The sequence below is a fragment of the Lissotriton helveticus genome, chromosome 1_1 (genome assembly GCF_964261635.1).
Source record: "Lissotriton helveticus chromosome 1_1, aLisHel1.1, whole genome shotgun sequence".
In the NCBI taxonomy this organism is placed as follows: domain Eukaryota; kingdom Metazoa; phylum Chordata; class Amphibia; order Caudata; family Salamandridae; genus Lissotriton; species Lissotriton helveticus.
In genome coordinates, this window is record NC_136057.1 from 1,160,028,275 (window position 1) to 1,160,040,769 (window position 12,495).

The window sequence follows — 12,495 nt, forward strand, 5'->3', positions numbered from 1 at the left end:
GCGGTGCCGATGGCCTCGGTGCAGGTCACAGTATCAGTGGATCAATGGCAGTAGCGCTGACGGTGTCTGAGTTGTTTTTCTTGCTTTCTTTAAGTTTTTTCCAGCTCACAACAGCGGGAACAACCCCCAGAGCTCCAAAACTGGAACAGGCACCTTCTGACAGGTCAGGACTGCCAGCAGTGGAGTTCAGGGGAGCTGGTGGTAAAGTCTTTGTGACCCTAAAACTTAAGAATGGGAGGCCAGAACACACAAGCCCTTGGAGATTCTTCTTCAAGCAGGTTCTCAGCAAAGTTCCAGTCTTTGTACTCTCCCTTGACAGAAGCAGCATCTGCTGGCAAACCCAGCAAGGCACACAGTAAAGCGTTAGTATTCCTCCTTACAGCTCTCCTGCTCTTCTCCTTGGCAAAAGGTTTCTCTTGAGTCCAGAAGTGATCTAATTATTGGGGGTTTAAGGTCCACTACTTATACCCCTTTTTGTCTTTGTTCTCTTTGCCGCAAGCGTCTATGAGCCCAGTCCAAACCAATTCTGTCTTCTCTAGTGCAGCATCACTACAGGAGGTGGATACAGCATTGTGCAAAGGAGACAGTCCCTATTCAGGTGTAAGTGAAACTCCTCCCACCACTCTAATTGCAGCCAGGGTCTATTGAGCTCATCTCTGAGTCACCCAGGAAATGCACGATACAAATCAAAAACCCCTTGTGGCTGTCTACAGTGAATGCACATCCCCAGCCCTTTCACTTCAAAACCAGACAGTCAATACACAAACCAGAAGAGTCACACAAAATGGTTAAATAAAAAAAATGCCTACTTTCTCAAAGTGGTATTTTCAAACACACAACTTAAAAACCATCTCTCTAAAAAGATGGTTTATTAAATTCTGTGTTCAGAGAGCCTAAACTCCATTTCTCTATCTTGTCTCTAAGGAAATTTATACTTGTAAAATGTTACATAGTAACTCCCATGTTAGCCTATGGGACAGATATCCTTTCAATAGCAAAAAACCTAAGCTGGCAGTATTTCACTATCAGGACATGTAAAACACACCAACACATTTCCTACCTTTTACCTACATTGCACCCTGCCTTAGGGGGTACCTTGAGCCTACCATAGGTTTGCCTTACATGGAAGGGAAAGTTAGTGGGTACACTTGCCAGGTCGCCATGGTAGTAAAAACTGTGCACCAACACTACAGTGGCAGGTTTTAGATACCTTTGAAAGGCTATTTGTGTGGGTGGCACGAGCAGTGCTGCAGGCCCACTAGTAGCATTTGATTTACAGGCCCTGGAATACTCAGTGCACTTTACTAGGGACTTACCAATACATTAAGTACACCAATCATGAATAAACAATCATAATAACAATGTATACAGGGAGCTTCTGCAGTTTGACACTGATCAGCCCTGGAAAAGTGCCCAAAGCATCTAATCCAGGAAAAACGAAATCCAGCACAGCATATAAAAATACAGGAGGTAGAGGCAAGGGTGCCAATCTAACAATGAGTAGTACTGTTTTTCATTGTATTGTTAAGTTTTTATAGCACCTCATACCCCTGACAAAATTCTGAAATACATTTGGGGATAGGCAGCACACCACTATGTGGGAGAGCTCAGATGGAACTTCTTTCGTGCAGAGTCCACAGATCCAGAAGTGATCTGAAGAGCTGGTTGGGAGGGTCCACTATTTATACCTGATGCCTACTTTGAAGTACGAGAAACTTCTAGAATCACCCCCTTACAGAGTTGTCTGGAATTTCCTTCATCCCTGCCCTGGCCCCAGCTATTTTGCATTTGTCACCCCGAGTCGGACGGTTATGCTCAGACGTGAGTCCCGTGCTCTCCACGCCACTGGAGTCAAGCTATCCTGGCTGAAGACGGCTGATAGCCAGAAACCGGTCCTAGAATGCTTGATTCTGGTCCAGGGAAGACATGGCTTGGCAGTTCATGCTGGACTGTTCCCATGAGACACAGGGTCAAGGCTGATTTGCATATGCCCATGTCTGAACTGGGGTGGTGTGGTGAGCTAAAAAATTATGGTTTTAGGTCCAGATTACTGGACTGTTGTGAATGTATGACATTGTTCTGCATTTTGTCCATCAACTGTTGTTTTTCCAGCTATTCTAAGGGCACAAAAGACTAGTTTGAAACCTTTTGTGAGAGTGCAGAGGCAGAGTCGTCCTTGTGATGTGCAAGTGGGATAAGTGACAGCTACCCCCTTACCCTGACAGAGATGGCCCATCCTGCCAACCTCTATTCCCTCTTTGTCTCACTGTCTGGGACCAATACAAAAAGATGAACTGCTAGCTACACCTTGTCATGGAACACAGGATACAGGCTGCAGGCGCCAAATGGTTGGGACAAAAAAATGCCAACTTTCTAAAAGTGGAATTTTCTGAATTGTGACTTAAAATCCAACTTTACCATTAAAGAGGATCAATACAAATGGGGTCAGAAAACAGGAGGGTGAAGGCAACATGTTTGGAGATGACCCTGCAAAAAGGGCAAAGTTCAACATATGTACAGTTGTTTCTGTATTCAATAATGTTTCCTAATCTTCAAAGGTCATATTTTGCTTTATATCAGCATTAACCTAACAACTACTAAAATTAGATGTGGAATGTTTTTTTTTACAACATTCTGATTCTCCTATAGTACCATCACTGGTAAGCTGCTGGTACACCATTAGTACAACATACTCTATATTTTATTCTTATCAAAATATAGGATTATGGTGAGAGACAATGATAAGTATAATATGTTGATCCTCATAAGGCATTGAGGAGCAAATTTCATTCAAAATAGACTATTTTGGAAGTTTGCAATATAGAAGTCAGCAATCCTAAGAAATCAATGAATGCTCTTCCAGCACTGTAACCTACAAATGCCCTGCTGTGTCTTTCTGTTCCAAAAGCTGCATGGGGACTCTTGCAAATGAGTGTTAAGGGGTGAATACTTGTCTGACACTTTCTTGGGAGAAGGGAATTATAGGATAGATGCCACCAAAACCCTAGCATAGAAACAGAGTGATACCAAAACGGAAGGGCAAATCTTGGGATGTTTAGTCTGAGTGCTTTGCCAGGTGGTCATTGCAGATTGATAGAGGGTTTTACCTACTGAAAATTACAAATTTAACCCACTCCCAATTGAAAGATAAATAGAATTGTAGAAGACATTAAGTATGACTTGTAGCTAAATGGAAGCTTCTTTTTTTTTTATAAAATGTTATTTTCCATCAGATAGGGCATGCTTATAAAGTTGACATAAACAAATAAATTAATATGAATAAGCAAATATATTAATACATAGGCAAGAGAATAGTAATAAACAAAAGAGAGGAAACAAATAGAAATGTCACAGTAATATAGCATATGTAAGGAAAATGTTATTTATGGGAAATACTTCTTATTTCATATTTAGCCACATCTGGCTACCTTAAGCCATCCTGGGCCACTGGCCCCCACAGCGCCTCTAATTTGACTAATGATTTGATGCCCCTTGCCTTTGCCAGAGCTGCCTCTAAATCATAAGTATCTCTGATAATTACCCACCAATCCTCTGCCACCAGTGGTGTAGTAGAGACTCATGCCCTGGCAATAGCCAGCCTAGCTGCAGCCATCAGAATCGCAAAGAGACACACTATTGCCAGATTACCATCTTTATATCATAACATAATTTCAAGATCCGTGAGTGGGTGATCCAATCCTATTTTCGAATAAAGTATTAGCTCGATTTTCCTCCAGTACCTACTCAATTCTGGACATTCCATAAACATATGTTTTAAGTTAGCCGCATACAGTCCACATTTTGGGCATTTTATCTTATCCCCCATCTTATTTCCCTGGGCCCATTTAGCTATTCTAGCCAGAGTGTAATACATCATGCAAGTAATACGTGTTTGCTGGAGTTGTAAGCTAACAGAATGGACCGAGTCCTTAACACAGCCTAATACCTGTTCTATCATTCTAGGTGAGACCATTGTCTCCAAGGTTTGAGTACAACGTTCCGCTAATTTCTCACTGCCCAATGGTCTGAAACTATGTTGAAGAGCATACATTGAGCCAATGAGAGATTTAGACTTCTTCCTATAGATACAATCCCAGATTGTTGAATGTTTTATTTCTTTTACGGCCACATTAGAAGCAAGATAATCCTTAATCTGCAAATATTTTTTTTTTAAATGGGCCGGAAGTTTATAGGCCAGTCTTACATTTTCAAATGATTTAATACCTCTATCATTGTATAAATAACCCAAGAAGTTTACTCCATAGTTCGCCCAAATTTTAGTCGCTTGATCCTTAAATACCTTAGGAAAAGTGGGATTCCCCCACAATGGGTAGTTTTTATGGAATATCGGTAGATTGCACCTAGTAGGCATTGCTTGCCAAATATATACAATATCCGTAACGGTCTTAAATTTTACCCTTTTAAAATAGTTTGGATCTCTAATTCCATATAAAAATGTATACCTCTGGTTCCCCAGCATAAATGGGAACACAAAATCAGTCTGATCTAGGCCGAGCAAATCTGGGAAGCCAAGCCCACCTTGATCATATGTAGCTTTAAGCAGCTCAATCGCCCTCCTCAGTTTTTTATATCCCCAAATAAAACTACTAAAAAAAACCTTTAATTTAAAAAAAAATATGTTGGGGACTTTCAAAGGAATAGAACGAAACAAAAATAGAAATTTAGGCAATGTTTTCCTTTTGATCAAGTTACATCTGCCTAACAGGCCTATAGGGAGCCTATGCCAAATTTTTAACAATTTAATAGTTACTTTTAGCAAGGGTACATCATTTAAATCAATGATCTGATTAATCTTAGCCGTTATCTTTACTCCCAAGTAAGTTACAGTGACACAAGATCCGATAATGGAGTTCTGAATCCCGACAGTGGTAAGTACCTGAGTTTTGTCAGCATTCAATTTGTAGCCTGCAACTTTGGAAAATTTGTCTGCTTCTACCTTAATACTAATTACAGCTTCCTCTGGGTTGATTGCATAGACTGCGATATCGTCTGCATAGGCTGTGATCTTTAGTTTAGTATTGTCGGCTTTTAGAGGTTTAATTTGTGTGCACTTTTGTAGTGTGCCTAGAAATGGCTTTATGTAAAGAGTAAATAATAAAGGGGACAGAGGGCATCCCTGCCTTGCCCCACACAGAATCTGAAATGGAAGTGAATGCATTCCCCCATACAACAGCTTGGCCTGTGGATTACAGTATAAAGCCTGTACGCAGGACCGAAATTGAGGTCTAAGACCAATTTTGGCCAGTACGGCCCATAAGAAGTCCCACCTGACTCGATCAAAGGCCTTTTTGGCGCCTAATAATATCATACCGAAGTCGATCCCCATCTTATCTGCGTATTCGAATGCCCCAATGGCCATATTGACGTGAGCAGTAGTGTCCCTCCCCATAATGAACCCGTGTTGTCTTTTAGAAACTAGTCGTGGCATAAGTAGAGCTAGGCGAGTTGTCAAGATCTTTGAAAAGACCTTTGCGTCAGTATTAATAAGTGAGATAGGCCGATATGCCCTTTTTTTAAGAAAAATAAAATTTTTGTTGTATTCCACGACTCCGGCACCTGCCCACTTGCAGCCATCGATTGTATCACTCTACACATAGGCAATAATAGTACTCTTTTAAAAGATTTATAAAATTCTAATGGCAACCAGTCATCTCCAGCCACCTTCCCCGCTGGTAAAGTTGACAATGCCAGTTCCACTTCTTCTATAGACACTACGGGGGTCATTAGGATGACGGGCGGACTTTGTCCGGCAGTAATCCTAGTGGGGTTTGGGACCGCCCACCATAAGGGCGGGGGTCCCGGGGGTGGCATTAGGATGTGCTCGCCACTGTGGCGGGCACATCCTGCATTTCTAGCATTGTGGCGGGCGGTGCTCTCTGCACCGCCCGCCACAATGCTAGAAATGCTTCTCAGCATTTGCATAAACAAAGCGGCAGGCACCCCGCGGTGCCTGCCGCTTTGTTCATGCAAATGAAGGGGGGTACACAGGTACCCCCCCATGTGCAATTCGCACCCCTCCTTCACTCTGGGGGCCCACAGGGGGCCCCCAGAGTGAAGACCGCATGCCTTTCCGTGGCGGCCTCGCCGCCACGGAAAGGCATCTACCAAAGCCCATTGTAATATGGCTGGCAGTGTCTAATAGACACCGCCACCATATTAAACATTTCCTGCCCCGGCCGCAAGGCGACCGGGGCGGAAAAGTGGCGGGCGGTGTTTTTCTCCACTGCGGTCCCCCCCGTCATTGTAATATGGCGTGGGGGAATTCAGGGAAGGATGTCGGGCGGATTGCCCCCGCCAGGCTGACGGTGGCTACCGCCAGCCTGGTGGGGGCAATCCGCCGGACATCCTAATGGGCCCCTCTGTCTTCTAATTTAACTGCTTCCTCCGCATCAGCTATTGGTATGCCGCTATCCTCAATATAGCTTAGTATGTCTTTCTGGTTCGGGTCCCATGTAAGGGAGTAAAGTTTCTGATAAAATAAGAGGAATTGCTCCAAAATAGCAGAAGGTTCAGCAGGTAAATATCCATCTGAGCCCCTTATAGGACTGATCTTAGTTTTTGCTTTTGCCTCTGTAGTCTGATAGGCCAGTACCTGCCCTATATGTTCCCCATAATTGTATCTTTCTAATCGATGTTTAGTAAAACTAGCTGCCATTTTTTCCCGAAGAGTCTTCTTCACTAATACTCTTGCATCAATTAATGATAGAAGCAGGGTATCTTGAGTAGCCTGATCTTTACTGCCTCTGTATGTTGCACCTCAAGATTGCTTAGAGTGCTTAACAAAGACTCTGTTTTTTTTCTGCATTTCTTATTCCTACCATAAATATATTTTTGTGTAATACCACGAACGAACGCTTTCATTGTATCCCACATAATCGTCGGTGAAGCTGTTCCTGTATTGACTCCGAAGAACTCTTCCAGTTCACTAGCCGTATTATCTAAGTAGTCGCTATCTGTCAGCAGATATCTTGGAAAAGAAAATGGTCTAGTCTCCCTCTTTACTACATCGACCCGGAATACTAGCATAATAGGATTATGATTTGATTTTATGCGGGGCATATTTCCATATCCGATGTTCTGATTAAACCATCTGATACCCAAACCATATCAATCCTTGAGTAAGATTTATGGGGGGCCGAAAAATATGTATAACCCGTTGTTGTTAAATATTTCTTTCTCCATAGATCTTTAACAGGCTGTAGCCTTTCTATTTGGAGTATTGCAACACGTGTCTTGCGCATTCTTTGGGCCCGGCCTTTACCGGAAGAATCTAAACCACAGTCTATGACGCGATTGAAATCCCCCATTACAGTTTTTCCCCCTCCCAATTCAGCAATTCTAGACTGAGATGTTCAAAAATTGCAGGATCGTCCACATTAGGGCCATATACTGCACACACCACAAATTCTTTACCTCCTATCTCCAGCTGAGTGAGTGCCCAACGGCCACATTGGTCTGATTGGCTTTTTAACACTCTACCATTAAACCTCTTATCTTTTAGAATAGCTACTCCTTTTGAAGATATTGATTAAGTGGTGCATGTAATAATCTCATACCCCAATTGTTTTACCAAATTACGGTCTTTGTAAGCAATATGTGTTTCTGTTATGGCTACTAAATGAGGTTGGTACATTCTCAGCGTCTCCCAGACTAACTTATGTTTAATAGTACTATTGAGACCAGCCACATTCCAGGCTATGCATTTAACCTGATCCATGATATATTTTCCTAACCTTTGTCCGTACCCCCTTTAGTACCTCCATAGCCTTATTCTGTTTATTTTTACTATCTTGCCTTTCAGATAAGAAAAAAATTAAAAAGTAGAACTAAAAAAAAAGAAAAAGCTAATAACCTACAGTGCCTTAATGATGAAATTGTTTGCCCTCCTTTCCCCTCCCTCCCTCCACAACCAGCCCCACCATGTCCCGTGGAAGAGGATTCCCCCCTTTACCCAGCTCCCGCTAGCTAGGCAGCCCCTGCAGAGCTTCAGCCATAATGCTCTCCCCCCCGCACACCCTCATCATGTAATCAAAGATTTTTCCCTCCCCCTGAAATAGTACCTGAGTTAGTCAGAGTTGACCACACAGATATAACTTGTACATCCCTTTGCGAGATACGTATATTAATACCAGATGCCACCCTCTGGTCCTATGACAGAAATACCCAGACACCAGCTAAGCGTAAACTAAATATACGCTAAATAAGATTTAATTTTTAATTTAAAGCCGTACTAAAAAAGCTCCAAGGCCAATGATTTGCAACCCCATTCTACTTTTGTGATCCAGCCTCCGCTTTCCACTTAGCCACTGCCTGCTCGATTTCCTTTTCTCCTGCAAAGAAATAGGTATGGCCATTCTTAAGAACTTTTAAGTGCGCAGGTTCAAGTAAAAAAACCTGCGCACCCAAAGCCTTTATCGAATCTATATATTGGCGTAGCTTCCAACGTCTGTCCATTATAGCCTTACTTAAGTCAGATCTAACAAAGAAACTTACAGTCCCTACTTTTACCGGAGAGTTAGGTCGGGCTTTCAATGCGACTGCCTGTCTCAACAGAAAATTACCAAAATAAATCATAAATGGCCGTGGGTATTGCCAGCCATTGCCCCTCTGGGTAGTTGGTAGTCTATGGACCCTCTGCAGTTGAGACTCCCAGTCCCAATCAGCGAGTTTGGGAAAGGCCTTCTGAAGTAGCTGCACCATATAGGACCTCGGTCTGCCCCCTCTGAGCCTTCAGGGATGCCAAAAAGTTTTTAGTTTTGTCGGCGCTGGCGGTTTTCCATGTCCTCCAGTTTGATCTGATTCGCGAAGATCTGATCGTCATGTTTCTTTGTAAGACTGTCTGTGCGAGTTGATAGCTCCTCCGTGTCTACGACCCTCTGTTGTAATTCTGAAATATCCTGGGTTAGACTCCCCAACTGGTTCGCCATCTCCTTCAAGGACTGCTGTACTCTGCTGGTATTTTCCTGAACCTGCGTATGGTGATATTGAGCTTCTTGTCTTTGCTCTTTTAGCGACTGCAGTATCAAGCACAGTGATGGTGTCATAACCTCTTGATTACGAGCTGTTCCAGCACCGGCTGTTGTTACAGCCACCTCCTGAGCACCTATAGTAGCACCTGTAATACCTTGAATTCCTTCCATAGTGTAGGATGCTCCTGGACCTGGGTGCATAGAACTTGCTCCGCCTGAAGGCAACCTCGCTGGACTATCTACCACCGAGGTTACTAATTGGGTGTTTGCTGATATGTCCTCACTGGAAGTGCTTCCTGAATTTAGTGACGCCACACTCTTGATGCCCCCCTTTGCTTGTATCCATTTGCGCAAAGGGCGATTGTCGGGAATTAACTTCCCACGTGGTGCAGTCACGTCCTGTACAACATTCTGTCCAACAGGTGATTTCTTTTTACTTTTGCTGCTCTTGCTTTTATTTTTTGCCTTCCCCTTTCCCTTTTTATCCACAGATGATTTTGCAATATCCATTGATGCCATTCAGAGTTCCGTAGCGTCTTCAATATCATCAAATGAATTCGCCTCCTGGTCCTCCTCATCTCTCTCCTCAGCGTTAGTATCCACGGTAGTTTCATCTACAGCACTGCAGACTATTGCCCCTAGTTGTGCCACTCTTTTTGATTTGGCAGTTCCATCATGCGCAATCTGACTCGCCAGAGCACATCCACCCCCTGCTCCCGCATCAATACCAGGTGAATTCAAACAGCCATCAGAAGCCGATGGAGGCTGAGCTATATTATCGTTAGCAGTGACATCAGTTGGTTCTAACGGCTCCAAGACAGTAGCAGTGGCAGCTGCAGCAGTAAAAACGTTTATAGCACTGTCGCCAATGTCTATCACATCGTCTGTAACCCTCAAGGCAGTAGCAGTGGCAGTGGCAGTTATAAATGTAGCAGTATTTGAGGCAGCATTTAAGGCAGAATCCACAGCATTAAGCGCAGTAACAAAATGACCTTCTTGGACTGCTCCGGTGGCCACCGACTGAGCCTCGAGCTGACTGCCGGGCGCTCTATCCCTCTCTGAGCTACCTGCAGGTGGTGGTTTCCCAGCGCTGTCCGATACGTTCATCGATATATTCACCTATCCTGTTCCTGCTGTTCCTGCTCCAGCACCGACATTCCTTCCGATGCGTGTACTCATTGGAGCTGTTTTTGGTGCCATCCTCTTGACTTGAAATGAGGGGGAAATCGACGGTAGACGAGCCGATAAAGTAGCTGCCACCACCGCCACTGGAGCAACAGCAAAACCCAGGCCTGGACAGCCAACCGCGGGCCGGCTACCCAGCTTCCAATAAAGCAGCCATGACCCTGAAACCAAGTGCCCGAGCCTGTTCGCGAAGGACTGCCACATCCGTTCTCCTTCCGTACTTCAGGTGAGAGGACACAGATAACCACCGATGTCAATTAATTCAGTTCTTTTCCAAGCCGTTGTGTTATGCAGTTATGTTATGCAGGGAGAAAACACGTTGTACAACACGTTGTACAGATCATTTCAATCTGGTGTCTGCAGCGGGAGCTCACTCGGCTGAACTCTGTAGCGGCGTCAATCCGCCATCTTGCTAAATGGAAGCTTTCATAGGTGCCTGACAGAGGACTGGGAGAAAGATGTCTCCAGCTTTTTCTTGAACTATGGGAACAGAAAAGTACTAGTGACACTAGCCTCTTGGTGACCCCGAGGATACAGGGTTCAAGTTCCTGTTAGTGAAGCTTGCTTGTCCCAACAGAAGGTCTCTCCTATCAAAGGAGAGTGTAGAAGAAGTACCTGAAGAAGCTAAGGCAATTTATAATACTTTTCAGGATATTAGTCACTTTTGATTATTAATCTGAAATATTAGTGGCATTAACTATTACGATTATTATACAAATATTACTCAAATAGCTATTTTGAGACCAGACAGTGAAACAGGCAGTAAAGAAGAGGGAATGATTCTGTAACACCACAACAACCTTTTTATTTCAATACCTGGAACTAAATCCCAGGAGAAATTATCTCAAATTGAAAGACTATTTTTACAAATCTCAGGCATTTCAATAGGAGCCACACTGGCTCCCAATATTGTGAACATCTGTGAGTTTGGCAGTGGCGGTGCCGAAGTAGGACCGCCCGCACTGCCAAACCCATGTAGGAACTGCCAGCCTGATCAGGAGTTTTCTCCTGTCTGGCGGGCGGTTCTTTGGCGTTCTCATTGAGATGCCTGTGAAATAGGCACCGCAATGGAACTTTAAAGGAAGTACCTGAATGGCATGGTCTGCTCCAGTCCATGCTGTGCATGTACTGGTGTGCATGCACAAAGCGGGGCACATGTTGTGCCCCCCCGCGTGCATCCACATGGAGTGAGGCACAAGAGGGCCCTGTAGGGCCTCCTTTGTTTCCTCACTGCCAAATCTTTCATTGCGATTGTACTAACATGAAAAGTGTGGTGGTTACAAGGGCGTAACACAGGCCCGAGCTGCAGGGGGGCCTCTCAGCACAGTACTCAGGAATGAGAGCCCCGAATTACATTTGGAGCGGGGGCCCTCTGTGTACCTTGCAGGGGGGCTCCCTGAACTTTCGTTATGCCACTGGGTGGTGAGGAAACTCGTAGTAAGCTTGGCAGGGCAGCAGTGACCCTTTCAAGCATATTGCAGCCTCAGGACCACCGCGCATCTGCCAACAGGTCCCAGGGCCCCTAAGTGTGTGTTTGTCATGTGCTCTACGTAAGTACTGTTTTGACGCAATTGAGGACGCCATTTGTGGTCTTATCCTTTTTGTCAATTTGCATTGACTTAGAGTGAAGCAGCAGGAGTCAGAGAGCACATTAGGATGTTACTGTATTAATGGGGAAAAGCTATGTTTTGGACTAAGCCCTTTATGCAGAGATATCCCCAAATGTTTTGCCTTCCTCCTGTGTTTTTCTGACTTCGTTTTGCTGGGTTTCGAACTCTGGGCACTTTCTCACTGCTGACTATGTGTGAAGTGTTTTTGGAACTGAACAGGTATAGCAGAGACTGAGCATACTGTGTCACAGCAGATGTGTAACTGAGTTTATGTAGCATGGAGTGACGCAAAGGAGAAACAGATGGTCGATTGTCTGTGCCTACCATGCTGAGTTTTTTTTTTCCAGTTTGGTGTGTTTATCTGATTTTTGTCTCGTCTTTGGCTCCTAGTAATGTAAGTGATACTGTTCAATTCTTGTGGGTGGTTAGAGTAAGAGAAATCTTAAAATAAGGATTCTTTAGCAACGGACGACTTAATCGTGAGCCGCAAATCAGCTATTTTGTTCAGTACATTGCTCTAAATCAGTCTTTTCCAGTGAAACAGCAGCTGCTCAGCACTTACCTGTCATCACCCTTTTCATTCATATATTTGTGACAAACATAAACATAACCATGTCACGCACAATTAACTGCATATGGCTTGGGTTGATTTGTGTTTATTCATAAACTTGAGCTTGATACACATTTAAAAATGCAATATTTATTATTGA